Source organism: Adiantum capillus-veneris, chromosome 4 (genome assembly GCF_014529385.1).
Source record: "Adiantum capillus-veneris isolate H3 chromosome 4, ASM1452938v2, whole genome shotgun sequence".
NCBI classification, from domain to species: domain Eukaryota; kingdom Viridiplantae; phylum Streptophyta; class Polypodiopsida; order Polypodiales; family Pteridaceae; genus Adiantum; species Adiantum capillus-veneris.
Genome location: NC_140934.1, coordinates 103,765,692 through 103,782,119, shown reverse-complemented (window position 1 = coordinate 103,782,119; position 16,428 = coordinate 103,765,692). Strand labels below are relative to the sequence as shown.

The window sequence follows — 16,428 nt, the reverse complement described above, 5'->3', positions numbered from 1 at the left end:
TGTTATATTAACGTCTTCAAAAGGCCAAAATGACCTATGAGACCAGAGCGTTACAATGTGGTGAATCTGATACAAAGTCATAGTAACAAAATGAAATGACAAAATAATAAACTGATAAAATAAAAGTACTATGGGATCCTAAACTGGTAGGCGTGAACTAAGCAGCTAGCTGGGGGTAGCTAAATCACAAGTCACAGGAGATCCAGCATCGGTCGCTGGCGGATCTCATCAATCTCCTCCAAGGACAGCAGTCTGACCCGTTGTCGTGCATGTCGGACCAAAGTGATCCGAATCCTCTGATGTAGCCTCCGTCGATGCTGTGTAGTCCTCCGCAGTCGTGGGCGTCTCGATCTCCCTAGCTCAGTCGCTCGATCGATCAATTTACCTCTGGTGTGAGGCGACAAGATCTGCTGTGGTAGTAGCTCCTCTGGCTGTCCAGTGTCTGCTCTAAAGAAGTCTGTGATGTGTCTCTGAGACTGGCTAGCCTCTCCTCTCATCAGGCTCTCTCTGTGTCTGCGCAGCTTGAGCAGAAACAAACCCTGGCATCTCTGATCCTTGTACCTCATGACTCTGGAGAGTGGTCCAAAGCCCTCTCTGAACAAGCAGTGGAAGCGGCCTCGTATCTTGTAGTAGACGGGGCAGTGGCATGTGTAGTGTAACTCTTTCTCAGGCTCCATGTCACACAGGGTGCATGTCCTGGCCTTTGCTGGCACTCCGCTGTATCTCCCAGTCTCGATCTGCAGCTGGTGTAAAGATGTGCGTATCTGGCCAATAGCACACCGTATCCCATGAGACAAGTGGGTGTCCATGTATGTGGGCCTTGTCACAAAACCGTCCCTCGTAAGCTGAGAAGATGCTCTCTGTAGAAAGCCATCTTCGTGCCCAACTCCTATGCTGGCTGTACCCATGTCCTCCTGGTGTCTAGCTGAATCAGGTCCTGACGGATGAGCCTAGTGGTCTCGGACTGTGTAAGAGTCAGAGAGGGTGCATCCAGTGAGTACTGCAAGGGGAGCAATCTGTCTATACTGAATCCATGTGCCTGGAACCATGACGTCATCTCCCCATACCAACATGCTCTGTCTCCCTGCCTGGCTAAGTGGCGATAGGAATTCAAGTACAAGGTGGGCGTATCTGTCTCTGGGAAGTTCGCACAAGCGGTGTAGGAAGGAAACAGATCTGGTAAACGCCTCAACTACTAGTGGGGGGGCAGCTAGCTCTGCTCGGATAATGGCACGTGGTACTGAAGCCTTGGCTCTAATGAGCCGCGAGATCATGGAGACCAAAGGCTTCTCCATGTCCCCCCATCCATCATACGACCTGTTCTCCCGTGATGATCCAATGAAGGCCCCCATATCTCAGCTCTATAGAGCAATAAAAAAGCCACCTAAGTGTCAAAGAGCCAGAGCTTCGTCCGAGGCTCCTAAAACTGAACCTGTGAACACATCCTCTTCAGTCTCCCCAATGCCGAATGGGCTCTAGTCAATCTAGTCTCTGCTGCTCTCCTCAAAGAAAATGCTGGTCCACTAAAAACCACTCCAAGGTAAGTGTAAGCATCTGTATATTCCACTGTCTCTGGCCATCTGTGAATGCGGGCGCTGACCTCCTGATCCACTGTGGGGTGGTATTAAATACCATGACCTTGGTTTTACCAAGGTTGACAGACAAGCCACTCTCATGGGCAAACCTTTGCAAAGCATCCATGTGATGTTGCATCCCCTGCGGAGAGTCTTAGATCAACGCAATATCATTTAGCATATAACAATAGCGGAATCCATGTCCCTGCCGCACCTCTTTTACCATCTCTCTCAATGTAGTCAGAAACCTCATCCACATACATACCAAATAGGGTAGGACAGAGGGGGCAGCGCTGCTTTACGCCAATAGTGGAGTAAGCCGGTGTAGATAGACCCTTTGAGGTGCGTACATGCCCTACTACTTAATCTATACAATCCATGATCCCCCAAATTAGTTATGTGGGGTACTCCCATCTCCTGTAATCTGCGCACCAATCTAGTTGTAGGTACTGTGTCAAATGCTTTCGGGAAGGGCACAAAGCTACAATAGATCCATCTTCCATGGGATCTGCCCTCCTCGATGATGGCATTGAGTGTCAAGATATGGTCATGAGTAGAAAAACCTCTCCTGAACCCTACCTGCCCAATTCCACGCATTCCCTCTCTCTCTGCCCATCTACTCAGCTGCTGCTCAAGAATGGATGCGTACAACTGTGCCAATGTGTGTCCAATCATGATAGTGCGATAATTCCCAGGCTCCATAGGGTCTCCTGACTTGAAGATAGGTACAATCGTAGATAGGCTCCAAGTATCAGGCAAGTCCTCACAGTTGGCACGGTTAAACATAACTGCTAGAATCTCTGCTAGTAAATCTCTGGCATGTATGAAATGCTCAGCCACTAAGCCATCATGATCATATGCTCTCGCAGTCCTTATCTTGTCAATGGCCTTCTGACCATCTCAGCTGTGAAAAAAGCACATGTGCCTGGGTATGGATCGAGAGGGTGGGTTGTCCAGAAACTGTGTACAAAGATGATGCGTACTAACCCCAAGTTTCTGTACAGGTAATGGCAGAGGGGGGGGGGGGGGGGGGGGCATTTTCTCATGAAAGAGCCACCATGTCTCACGCGAGTCCTGACTCAAGAATAGCTAGTGTAGATCCTGCTCTAGTCGAGCCAAAAATGCCCTCTTTTTCCGCCGTACTTGGCGTTGGAAGTCAATCTGTGACTATCTGTGAGTGAGGTCCCCCAAAAGCACCTCCCTTTGAAGTTTAGCTCTAGTCTGGCGGCATTCCTCATCATAGCAGCTGTTTTGAGGCATGCTCCCAGAACGACATCTCTGCTCAGGCTGGGTGTGTGGGTATGCCTCTGCTATTGCATCGTGTAATGTCTGTGTTAGTATAGTAGTAAGCTCCTCCATAGGCTCCTTGGCTCCTCAGTGGATAGGCGTCTGGAGAGAGAGAGAGAGAGAGAGAGAGAGAGAGAGAGAGAGAGAGAGAGAGAGAGAGAGAGAGAGAGAGAGAGAGAGAGAGAGAGAGAGAGAGAGAGAGAGGGGGGGGGGAGAGAGAGAAATGAAATGAAATGATATATTAACGTCTACAAAAGGCCAAAATGACCTATGAGACCAACTGATTACAATGATGAGTCTAGTACCAACTCTGGGTACAAACAAAGAATTGAGATAGGAGTGCTACCGACTCCTATGGTTGGCTGGTAGGCTGAGCAATGGTATCATGCCACAAAAGTACAAAGTGGGGATAAGTGTCACCATGATATAATATAGAAGTAGCATAAAGCCTATCCTGATCGACACTCTGGGTGTAGTGCTAGAATCCTGTGGGTCCTCTTCCGCAATCTCCGCCGGTGTTGCGCGGCTCCCCTCAGTCGCGGTCGTCGCGGTCTCCCCAAATCTATAGCTCGATCAATGAGAGTACCGCTGGTGTGTGTATGGGTGGGAACCGAGCTCTGTGATGGTGGTGTCCCCTCTGCCTCTATGGTACTCAGACTGAAGAAATCTGAGATGCGTCTCTGGGGCTGCCTCTGTCTTTGCCTTCTCAATAAAGCGTCTCTATGTCTCTTTATCTCAAGTAGAAATAATCCGAGACATCTGTGATCCTGATATCTCATGACTCTATCTAACGAGTCAAAACCATCTCTAAATAAACAATGAAAGCGTCCCTGTATCTCATAGTAGACTATGCAGTGACATGTAATGAAACTCTGTCTTTGGCTCTGCATGGCGTAACTGACATATCCTACTGTCTGCTGGTATGCCTCTGAATCTACCTGTCTCAATCCCAAGCTGGTGTGAAGATGTGCGAATCTGTCCTACGGCACATCGTAACCCATGAGATAGATGTGTGTCCATGTAGCTGGGCTGTGTGACAAATCCGTCTGTCGTGATTTGTAGAAGATGCTTTCTATAGAAAACCCTCTTCGTACCCAACTCCCGTGATGGCTCTATCCATGTCCTCTTGCTATCAAGCTGGATAAGATCCTGCCGAATGAGTCTAGTAGTCTCCATCCGTGTAAGAGCCAAAGATGGTGCTTCAAGAGAATACTGGAAAGGGGGCAGCCTGTCCATGCTGAAACCATGAGCTCATCTGTGCATACCAAGATGATGTATCTCCCTGTAATGCCAGCTATCTAGATGACTCAAGAGCAAGCCTAGCATACCTGTCCTCCCTGGTGGTGTCCCATAAGCTATGTACAAATGATATTGATCTGGTGAGTGCCTCAACCTCCATAGGTGGGGCAGCCAGCTCCGCTCGTATGATGTCATGTGGAACTGAGGCCTTGGCTCCTATCAGCCTAGAAATCATAGATATCAAGGGTTTGTCCATATTACTCCATCCAGCACTGTCAACAGACAGTCCCCAAACCTGAACCCCGTAGTGCATAACTGAAGCGACCAAAGTGTCGAAAAGCGAGAGCTTTGTTCGAGGTTCCTGGAACTGAACCTCCGAACAAATCCTCTCTAAACCGCCTAGGGCTGCATAGGCACGAGTCAATCTAGTGTCTGCTGCCACTTTCAGTGTGAACCTCGGTCCACTAAAGACCACCCCAAGATATGTGTATGCATCAATGTACTCCATACTATTATGCCCATATGTGAATGTAGGTGCCGATCTCCTAACCCAGTGTGGCGTGGTATTAAATACCATGACCTTGTTTTACCAAGGTTGACAGACAATCCACTATCCCCTGCAAAACTATGCAATGCATCCAAATGTCTTTGCATACCCTCTTGTGAGTTTGATATCAACACGATATCGTCAGCATACAATAAAATAAGAATCCATGTCCCCGCGAGCTGAGCACCTCTATCTCCTCCTCTGTCAATATAATCAGAGACCTCATCAACATACATACCAAGTAAAGTAGAGGACAATGGGCATCCCTGTTTCACTCCGATAGTGGAGTGAACTATGTCAGATATCCCCTCTGATGTGCGTACATGACGCATCACTGAACTGTACAATGCCATAATCCCCCATATCAGCTCTATGGGTACCCCAATTCCATAAGTCGGCGCATCAATCTGGCCCTCGGTACTGTGTCAAAAGCTTTGCGGAAGTCCACAAAGCTGGAATATATCTGTCTACCATGTGCTTGACCCTCCTCAATGATAGCTCTGAGTGTAAAGACATGATCTAGTGTGGAGAAACCCCTCCTGAAACCAGCCTGCCCAGGTGCCCTTATGCCCATAATCTCTGCCCAACTGCTCAGCCTATGCTCAAGGATGGATGCATACAACCGTGCCAATGTGTGTACTACCATGATAGTACGGTAATTCCCTGGCACTGTGGGGTCTCCTGTCTTGAAGATAGGTACAATAGTAGATAATCTCCAAGACTCAGGAAGGCCCTCACACATGACACGGTTGAATAACCGTGCAAGCATCTCTGTCAACAAATCGCAAGCATGTATAATGTGCTTTGCTACCAAATCCTCATGATCTTGTGCCCGTCTGGTCTTCATCCTGTCAATGGCCTCCTTTACCATCTCAGTGGTAACGAAGGTGCTCGTAGCTGGACATGGCTGTTGTGGATCTGGTAGTGGTGGCTGTCCAGGCACAGTGTATAAAGAAGCTGCATACTGTCCCCACATCTCTGTAGAAGTAATCACTGGTGGGGGAGACTGCTCATGGAATAGACGCCAACCCTCTCCTAAATCTCTACTAAGGACGAGCTGATATAAATCTTGCTTCATCTGGACCAAGAAAGATCGCTTCTTCTGTCGCACTAGTCGTCGTGTAGCAATACGAGACTGTCTATAGGTGATCACTCCCAATGTAAGCTCCCTTTTGTATCTGAGCTCTCCTCTATTGACACTCCTCACCATACCAGCTGTTCTGAGGCATGTGCCGAGAACGACGTCTGAAACCGGCCGGTAGTGCGGAAGGCATTGGCTTTCACCCGTAATTCTTTACTTTAGACACACACACACACACAGAGTACTTTGCAAAGAGAACCTGCGACCGGAATTAATACTTGAATACACACATCTTGGAAGCTAGAATGCTCCGAGTAGACACCAACAACCTGTAGGCCCCAAAATTGTCGCCCCTTTCGGTATTTCAATATTCCTTAAGAGGGTAAAGTACAAAGAAGAGTCCTGGGTATCCTTTGACTGTATCCCACTAGATACCGCCTGTTTTGGCCAAATTTCAGCAGCATAACAGCGCCAAAACTTGCGCGAAACCAATTCCTCTACTGGAACTCGCTTCTATTGGCGTATACCCTCCGATTCCTGCCCAAAAACAGTAAATTCAGCACGCTGTATTTACTGGTTTTTGCCGTGTTTTCAGCCCCAAACAGTCACCTAACTGTCCTCTGCCAGTGGGACACGATTCCCAATGGTCCTGGCGTTCGTATGGCTGAAAAACAGTAAAATTACGGCACATACACAACACTGATTTTGCACCTGTACGGTGAGGTTATGACCCTCACCAGTGCCTGCTTTGGAGCAGCAGCTAGCTACCCCTATTCCTGCTCAAGGAGGCTCTTGCCTCAACACAAAAGCATGAACCCACACAACTCTACATCAGTCAAATGAGTAGCCCTCTTGTGGGGCATCACATAATTGCACGTAGGGGAGAGAGAGAGCAGTGTGTAGTGTGCAGGGCATCACTCCTAGCACCACACTGTACATGAGAGGGAAAGGAAGCACTCCATAGCTCTTAACCTGTGACAAATTGCATAATGGAGGTCCTCCCAGCTTAAATTTCAGTGCCCTTTTTTCTAGGAGAGGCAAGTGCATGAAAATGTGACACTTGGCGCATTTACAAGCATTTTCCCGTTGCGGGTTCGCCGCTTAAAAATATCTTGACCGGTTGCCCAGTTGACTTCGCGGCAGAGTTGTAAAATGTTCCCCTAGTCATACCGGAGGTAATGACGCGAACACATTTCACGGCCCAAAATAGCAGTTCCCTAAATTTTAGGAGATGCTTCCGTTGGGCTCCCACTGGTCTTTTGACCATCTATCCTCATTGGGACCGCATCCAAAAGTGCAATGTGGCCCAAGTATTGGATACTTTCAGTTGGTAGTCACACCTTGACTATAGGCCTTTATTGAGTTCACTTCCTAGTATCCACCAAGTTACTAAGTGCGACGGGGGGACCTGTATGATCGTGCTCTGAGCCTAGACATCCTCTTACCATACGAATTCCAGTGCCGACCGCTTTTTGTTTGCGTGTGAATCTACCGTTCACATTGGCCATACAATGTCCGACCGTTTGCTACTTCAAAAAGAGGGTCTCAAAACAAATAAAATAAACCCCATTGGAAAGAAACCAACAACCAAGGTTAGCAGTTGCCACATCTTTGTGACATGGTTAATAACTGCCACGTCCTCGTGACATACCCCCCTCTTGAAATCACAAACGTCCTCGATTGCATACCATAAATACACGCCATTGATGATCTTGTGCTACCAACACTCTTTTATCATCGCATGTATCCGCAAGAAAGGTCGTAACATACATAGATACAAATGACTTAATGAGACCATCATACTTTTGCCATTTCCATCTATGGCACTGAATTCATATGTACATTTGATGTACTAGCTCTATCATTACCCCTCCTTTGCACACGTTGGGTTGGGGCATAAGTAGGCTGTAACCCAAAGGCTTCAAGTTAAAGCTGCAATACATGTGGTGACTCTGACAGTTCATGCTCTTTCATCCACTTTGCATCCATAGGCGGATAGTTTTTGAACTTCACCAAATAGCGTCTTGCAAGTTGTCCTTTAACTTTTCTTTGCTTATGTGCCAAAAGTTGCTCAGGTACCAGGATCTCATCAAGTTCCTCAAGTTCTGGCTGATCCTCATTTGGCATATCTTCTGGCACATCACCCACGAAGGGTCTTAGAAGACTCACGTGAATCGCATTATCAATCTTCCACGCATCAGGCAATTTCAGCCTGTATGTCACATCGCTGATCTTGTGAAGCACTTGAAAAGGCCCATAGCAACGCTTGCTGAGCTTAGGAAACAGCCGTTCCTTGCCCTTCATCTTCTTTAGCCTTGCCTTTTCGAACCTTAACAGAACCCAATTACCAGGTGATAACAATAGTTCACGACGGTGACGATCAGCAGCCTTTTTCTGGTTTGCGCGAGTCGTCTCCAAGGCAACTATAATTTTGATATACATTTCATCCATGTTCTCAACATATCGATCTGCCTCAAAGATCTTGTCCTTTGTATGCAAAATGGGAGGAACCTTTTTGCCGCCTTCAACAATCTCAAAAGGTGCTTTGCCAGTAGACGAATGCACCGTATTATTGTACGCATACTCAAGCATAGGCAAATACTGTTCCCACTTGCCCTTATTATCTGACACATAGCATTTTAGCAGATGTAAGACAGTAGAATTAGCCTCTTTTGGCTGTCCATCAGTTTGTGGATGAAATTAAGACGAGAACTCGAGCGTAGTACCCATGTTTTTAAACAATCCTCTCCAAGCCATGGTCATGTGAGGATGACGATCACTGACAATCAATTGTGGCATACCATGGTACTTCAACACATTGTACATGAACAAGTGTGCCATGTGGTCAGATTTTATCTTCTTCCTGACAGGGATAAAATGGGCCTGCTTGCTGAACCTGCAAATAATGGTCCATATACCATCACTCCTTGTTGGCGTCCTTGGAAGATCAAAGATAAAGTCCATAGCAATGCTTTCCCATGGCTTATCTGGAATCGGCAGTGGTTGTAACAACCCTGGTGCCTTTTGCCTGTTAAACTTAACCTTTTGGCAAACTATCCATGCTGCACAAAGGCATCCACATCTCTCGTCAAGGTAGGCCAAAAGAAGAATGTTGCATCAATGCCACGATGCCCTGCATACTGTGGGACATGACTCTCTTCCATGACCTTATGTTGCAGTGGCCTAGTGACACAAAGTCTGCCATGCATTATCATAAAACCATCTCTGAGGAGGTAGTGCTCTTGATGTTGCCCCTCTTGTAACTGTTCAAAGATCCTTGAAAAATCTTCATCAGCAGTATATTGTTCCTTTATATCATCTAACTCATGATGATAAGGAATTGACGCAGCTGAAAGTTGTGGCTTTCTTGATAACGCATCAGCCACAACATTCTTCTTGCCTTCCACATGCATAATTTGGAAGTGGAACATGGAAAGAATGTTTGCCCATCGCATATGCTTTTCGGATAACTTTGACTGTGTCAAGAAGTATCGCAAGGTCTGATGATCTGTTTGGACAACAAAATCAGCACCTAAGAGGTAGTGCTTCCAGCTAGAAAGCGCATGAATCACGGCCAAGAGCTCTTTCTCATAGACTTGCATAGTCCTCTCTGGCCCTTGCAGAATTCGGCTTTCATAAGCTACTACCCGTCCATCTTGCATTAGCACTGCTCCGATGCTACTGCCACACGCGTGACACTGGACCACAAATGACTTCCTGAGATCTGGCAAAACAATAACTGGATCTGAAGTCAACTTTTTCTTTAAGAGACTAAAAGTTGAAATCTCTTTTTGGGTCCATTTGAAATTGACCTCTTTCTTTTGCAATGCGTGAAGAGGCGATGCTATCTCTGCAAAATTTCTGATAAACCTTCTATAGTAGGAACACAATCCCAAGAAGCTTCTGACATCGTTCACAGTCTTCAAGTCTGGCCATGTCTTGATAGCTTCGACCTTTGCGGGATCCATTCTAACACCATCCTTTGAGACTATGTGGCCCAGAAAGTGGATCTCTTCTAGGAAGAATTCACTTTTCTTAGGATTGACAAGTAACCTGTGACTGCGCACCTCTTCGAACACAATGGTCAAGTGACGCCTATGCTCCTCTTCATTCTTCGAATACACTATCATGTCATCGAAGAACGTTCCGACAAACTGTTGATGCGAGCGGAAAATCCGGTCCATCATTTTGTTGAACGTGGCAGGAGCATTTGTTAGCCCAAACGGCATCACTAGAAACTCATAAAGACCAAATGTCATTCTAAACACAGTCTTGTGCACATCCTCTTGCCTTATACGAATCTGATGGTACCCACTCTTAAGGTCTATCCTGCTGAAAATTGCAGCACCCTCTAAACGATCGAGAATATCATCAATTCTAGGAATAGGGAACCTATTCTTGATGGTATTCTTATTCAACGCCATGAGCCATCCTTCTTCTGCACTAGGAGCAGTGGGGAGCAAAAGGGTGAAGAACTAGGCTGAATCAGCCCCTTCTCTAATAACTCCTCAACCTGGCCCATAATCTCTTTCTGCTGTGCCGCACTAACCCTGTAGGGAGGTCTATTTGGTGGGCTACACCCTGGCACCAAATCTATCCGATGGTCCTCAGGTCTCTCTTGCGGAAATTGCGACGGTAATGAATCAGAAAGACAGTCATTAAACTTTTGCAAAAATGCTGACCTTTCTTTATCTAACACAGATAAATTTGATTGATCACTATATGAGACATCACGTGCAAAAATCAAGTACACAGAAAGATGATTCTTTATTACAGAAGTGATAGTAGAAGCAGATACAATAGGGACTGACTCTCCTTTAAGCTTTACATCCAAGATGTGAGTTTTGCCCCTATGCTGTACAGTGATCTTTTTGTTGTAGGCATCCAAGACTCCATGCACTCGGAACATCCACGGGATCCCCAACAAGGCGTCACAACCTTGCAGCGGCATGATGTAAAACTCTTCAGTGTCCACATACTACTGAATATGCACACGCAGTTTTCCAATGATGGGAGTAACACACTCTGAGTGGCCAGGACATGCCAACCTTGCCTCTGCTGTGTACCCCATCTCTTCAGCTCTGATGCCCAGCTTCATAGCTAACTCTGGTGAGATAAAGTTGGCTTCGGCACCTGGATCAAAGAAGATGAGTGTCGTCGATCCCTTATCTTACCCCATGCCCTGCATAACTCACTGGCATCTGTGCTGGGCCTGTCACCCACCATGTCTGGCACTAAACCTGCCGTGGGTTTTTGGCTTCTTGCCTTTCTGGTCTTCTTTATCCTTTGAGTCAGCTGGCCTTTTCCTTTGTGGACAATTGATAGAAAAGTGACCAGGCTGCTCGCATATAAAACATTTGTTCTCAGCCATTAGGACCTTCTTTTCCTCGAGCGACTTGCGCACAAAAGGCTTCCTTTTCTGTTTCTTTCCCTGCGCTCCAGAAGTCCCGGCTGAATCCTTGTCTTTGGTGGCCTTTTCTGACCCTGTGACGCTTCAGGAGCCGTTTTCACAAAGGGCTTCTTTGATGAATTTTTCTTTTGCTGTCCTCCTTTGTCACTTGTCAGTGCTCGGAAATCCACTGTCCTCTCCTTTCAGCAAGGCAAGACCAGTGTTCGCAACTTCCATAAGCTAAGTAAGGGTAGCCACTCTGGCTTTGTACAGTAATCGCGAAGCCCTTTAGGCAGCCCACAACAATACTTCTCTATTTGCTCTGTCAATGGCACAAATCTGTAGGAGGTCACTGAGAGTAACGCTTTACAAAACCTCCTATTATACTCCAGCAAGCTCTTGCACGAGGCCGAAGTAAGCTGGTGCCAATCTGTCATGACGTCGGCTTCAAATTCATTTGATAGCCAAGCAGATGCAAACATTTGCTTGAAGTAAACCCAAGTGGCGGGTGCCTGTCCTTGCATTAACAATGTCGTCCACCATGTAAGCGCATTGTCCTTTAAGAAAGTGGCAGCTTTCGTGACCTTCGAGGCCTCTGTAAAATTCCCTCCAGCATAAGCTGTATCAAACTGCTGGAGGAAAGTGGGGGCCTTTGCCTTATCCTCGAAACCACTGAAGGTATTGAACTTTACTGCTGCACCACCTTCTTTGTAAGCCTTCTGCTTCTCTAGTGACCCCAAGTTGTCATACGGAATGGTCTCCAACATGGGCACTGTAGTAGGCATGATCGGCACGTGTTGGCCATTCAGATTTTGCGTCAGAGGTGCGATATCTGGCTGCTGTCCAGAAAAACCAGCCATGCCAAAATGACGCTGTGGCACCCCAAACTGGCCCTGGTTGCAGTGGAAACCTTGCTGCATGCCGATACTACCATACATGGGGTTTGGCATGATGCCTTGCATACCTCGGAACACTGTTCCTGGCATGTACGACTGACTTCCAGGCGACTAACCGGCCATATGGAACACTGATCCACCCCCGAAATACCCAGGATGTACTGTGGGTGGTGGAAAAACTGAGTGCATAGCCTGGTATCCAGCTCCCTGTCCATTCAAGACAGCATGCTGGCTCTGAAAGGTGGCGGGCTGAACTGGCATAACCTGTGGAATAGGCGTTCTAGCCACCTGTTCAAGCACGGGAGGAACTTGCTTTGGAGCCCCCGACTTTGCAACATGCGAGTGTTCCCTTTTCTCTTGCGCCACATGAAGTAATTGGGCTTGAGCATCAACAAGCTCCATACGCGGCGTAGGTTGCCTATTTTGCTGTTGCACTGGTGGCGCTTGCAAGAATTCCATAAACCTCGGATTCTGCACCAGCTGCAAAAAGACATTCACTGCGGCAACTAACTGAGTATTAAACGCATCATCCTCAAGTTGCCCAGTCATAAAGCCCTGTACTACTGGAGGGACATTCACGTTGACAGGAGGTACAGACTGACGTGGCCGTGAGCTCTCGCCAATCTCAAAAACCATAGGAATCTCCTGCTTGGCCTTTGAAGAGGAACCCTTTTCCATAATTCCCTTCCCCTTGTCGGCCATAGTGTAATCCCCGCGTTCCTGCACTCTGTGTCTTTATCCCAGAACAATCCAGGCTCACTCTTTAAGGAAAAAGTGATTGATGTCCCGGTGACGGAACCATGAAACCGGCCCGTAGGGCGGTAGGCGTTGGCTTTCACCCGTAATTCTTTACTTTAGACACACACACACATAGTACTTTGCAAAGAGAACCTGCGACAGAAATTAATACTTGAATACACACATCTCGGAAGCTAGAATGCTCCGAGTAGACACCGACAACTTGTAGGCCCCAAAATTGGCGCCCCTTTCGGTATTTCTTTATTCCTTAGGAGGGTAAAGTACAAAGAAGAGTCCTAGGAATCCTTTGACTGTATCCCACTAGATACCAGTTGTTTTGGCCAAATTTCGGCAGCATAATAGCCCCAAAACTTGCGCGAAACCAATTCCCCTGCTGGAACTCACTTCTACTTGCGTATACCCTCTGATTCCTGCCCAAAAACAGTAATATCAGCACGCTTTATTTACTGGTTTTTGCCCTGTTTTCAGCCCCAAACAGTCCCCTAACTGTCCTCTGCCAGTGGGGCACGATTCCCAATGGTCCTGGCGTTCGTATGGCTGAAAAACAGTCAAATTACAGCGTATACACAACGCTGATTTTGCACCTGTAGGGTGAGTTTATGACCCTCACCAGCGCCTGGAGCAGCAGCTAGCTACCCCTATTCCTGCTCAAGGAGGCTCTTGCCTCAGCACAAAAGCATGAACCCACACAACTGTACATCAGTCAAATGAGTAGCCCTCTTGTGGGGCATCACAAAACTGCACGTAGGGGAGAGAGAGAGCAGTGTGTAGTGTGCAGGGCATCACTCCTAGGACCACACTGTACATGAGAGGGAAAGGAAGCACTCCATAGCTCTTAACCTGTGACAAATTGCATAATGGAGGTCCTCCCAGCTTAAATTTCAGCGCCCTTTTTTCTAGGAGAGGCAAGTGCATGAAAATGTGACACTCGGCGCATTTAGAAGCATTTTCCCATTTCGGGTTCGTCGCTTAAAAATATCCTGACCGGTTGGCCAGTTGACTTGGCGGTGGCAGAGTTGTAAAATGTTCCCCTAGTCATACCGGAGGTAATGAGGCGAACACGTTTCACGGCCCAAAATAGCAGTTCCCTAAATTTTAGGAGATGCTTCCGTTGGGCTCCCACTGGTCTTTTGACCATCTATCCTCATTGGGACCGCATCCAAAAGTGCAATGTGGCCCAAGTATTGGATACTTTCAGTTGGTAGTCACACCTTGACTCTGGGCCTTTATTGAGTTCACTACCTAGTATCCACCAACTTACTAAGTGCGACGGGGGGATCTATATGATCTTGCTCTGAGGCTAGACATCCTCTTACCATACGAATTCCAATGCCGACCGCTTTTCGTTTGCGTGTGAATCTACCGTTCACATTGGCCATACAATGTCCGACCGTTTGCTACTTCAAAAAGAGGGTCTCAAAACAAATAAAATAAACCCCATTGGAAAGAAACCAACAACCAAGGTTAGCAGTAGCCACATCTTTGTGACATGGTTAATAACTGCCACATCCTCGTGACATACCCCCCTCTTGAAATCGCAAACGTCGTCGATTGCATACCATAAATACACGCCATTGATGATCTTGTCCTATCAACACTCTTTTATCATCGCATGTATCCGCAGGAAAGGTCGTAACATACATAGATACAAATGACTTAATGAGACCATCATACTTTTGCCATTTCCATCTATGGCACTGAATTCATATGTACATTTGATGTACTAGCTCTATCATTACCCCTCCTTTGCACACGTTGGGTTGGGGTATAAGTAGGCTGTAACCCAAAGGTGTAAATGTATAGCGGGTGTGTGACTTGCCTCCTGATGTCTGGGTTGTACTATACTGGAATTTAACGGACAGTGTCAAGAGAGCACGATCTACTGCTATGCGCACTGGCGTGCCTTCCACTGTGAAATCGTGAAGGCAGGGGACAAAGCTCGGTTGTGTCATAACATAATCCACTGTATTGGCCCGATTTTTGTATGGAAACCATGTGAAACCGGCTGCTTTAAGAAATCGCTGTAAGCCATTAAGTATGGCTAATCCATGTGTAGTCGTCATTTCCATGAGGTATCTCCCAAGTCAAGTCAAGTCATTTCCATTGAGCATCTGTCAAGTCTCAACTCACCCACATCCAGCTCTCTAAGCATCTCATCTGAATTGTTGTAGAAGACTCTCTGCGAGTTGCCCGTTCGGGCATTGAAGTCCCCTAGTAGAATGATATCACCATCCCTAGAAAACTCCCATATGTCATCATCTAGAATAGAGAAAGGCGACTGCCGTTTGGATGGAGCATACACTGATGTACTGGGAGGAAAGTAACATATGGCGAATCGACCTGTGTCAGCTGTCAGTCTCACCCACATATATCTAGCATTATCATCTCTTCGTGCAATATGCAGTAATAGTTGTAGAATAGCAGTGCTACTCCTCTTGAACCTCTACTCCCATGCTCACATCTCGCATTTGTCCTGTGAGGTGTCTCCCATCTGTATCCCATCACCTGTGGCATCACGTGTCCAGGGGCCTGATGAGTCTCTGAGAAGAATACAATATCCTTGTCTTTGAAACTGTCCTCAAATCCACCCACATCCAACCTCATAGACCCATTAGAATTCGAGGTAGCCATCTTCAGTGCGCCGCTCTAAAATCACCACCCGTCCATCTCTTTAGAAGGCTATCTTTCCCTTCCCTCTTGCCGCTGTATTCTTTGGCATTACCTCTCTCATATGTGCGAGCTGTGAGAGAGTCAGATCATCGCCGAGGAAAATGCCTGTCTTTTTGAGAGTAGGCCTCTTCCTCAAGACTTCCTTCTACTCTTCCAACGAGGGTAAGCGTAGTATGAGAGCTCTCCCCTTTGAAGACTCTCCCGTGCCATCAATTTTCTTACCTACCCTCCACGTCTTTGTGTGCAAAGGCTTCTCCATCCCCATCATGGATGTAAGGCTTGTGACCTTCTTCTCCACATTGTTTATGTCCTTGAGACCGGTCACTCTCGCATGTAGTGCTCGCATCCGCCTCTTTGTTCTTCTTCGAGGGTCATGTTGATAAGTGTCGGTGCACAAGGGGTTTCTTGACCTTTCCCTTTCTTGGCGACCTCAATTTATTTTTCGGCCTTGTCCGCCTTTTTCTGTGACCTTGTTATCATCTCCGCCCATGAAGCTGTCTTTGCCACACTCAATTTCTCGTCCTCTGTGATCATCCTTACCTGTTCCTTGATTTCCTTGATTTCATCTATTACGGAGGGCTCAAATTCTCCTTCCTCTAGTCCACTGCTTACTCTATCAGCAAGCTCCTCTTTAAGGACTGAGACTTCTTTTTTGAGTGTCCGTATCTCGGCGTTTGGGTTCTCCTGTTTGAGGCTGAGACTTCTTCTTTGAGTGTCTGTATTTCTACGTTAAGGCTCTCTTTCTCCTTCTTCCATTGTGCGTCTTCATTGAAGACTATTGGAAGGAGGTTGGCCTTCTCCTTCCTCCTTCCACCATCCTTCCATCTTTGTTTTCCACTCCTTCATTTCCCTCTCCATCTGCGCCATCTGCTTGTTCGTGAGCATGAAGGTTGCCTTTGCACGCGAATTGCAAACATGTGAGACATTGACGCCTTCCATGTTCTGTGCAAGGTCCTGTGCAGGGGAGATTGCTTTCATGTTTTGTT

General features: G+C 46.9%; 1 protein-coding gene across 1 annotated transcript in view; it reads left to right on the top strand.

The window, feature by feature from the left end:
- The window catches only part of LOC147459722 (tRNA ligase 1-like), a 265,347-nt gene that overhangs the window by 121,844 nt on the left and 127,075 nt on the right, over nucleotides 1-16,428 (top strand). The window lies entirely within an intron of this gene.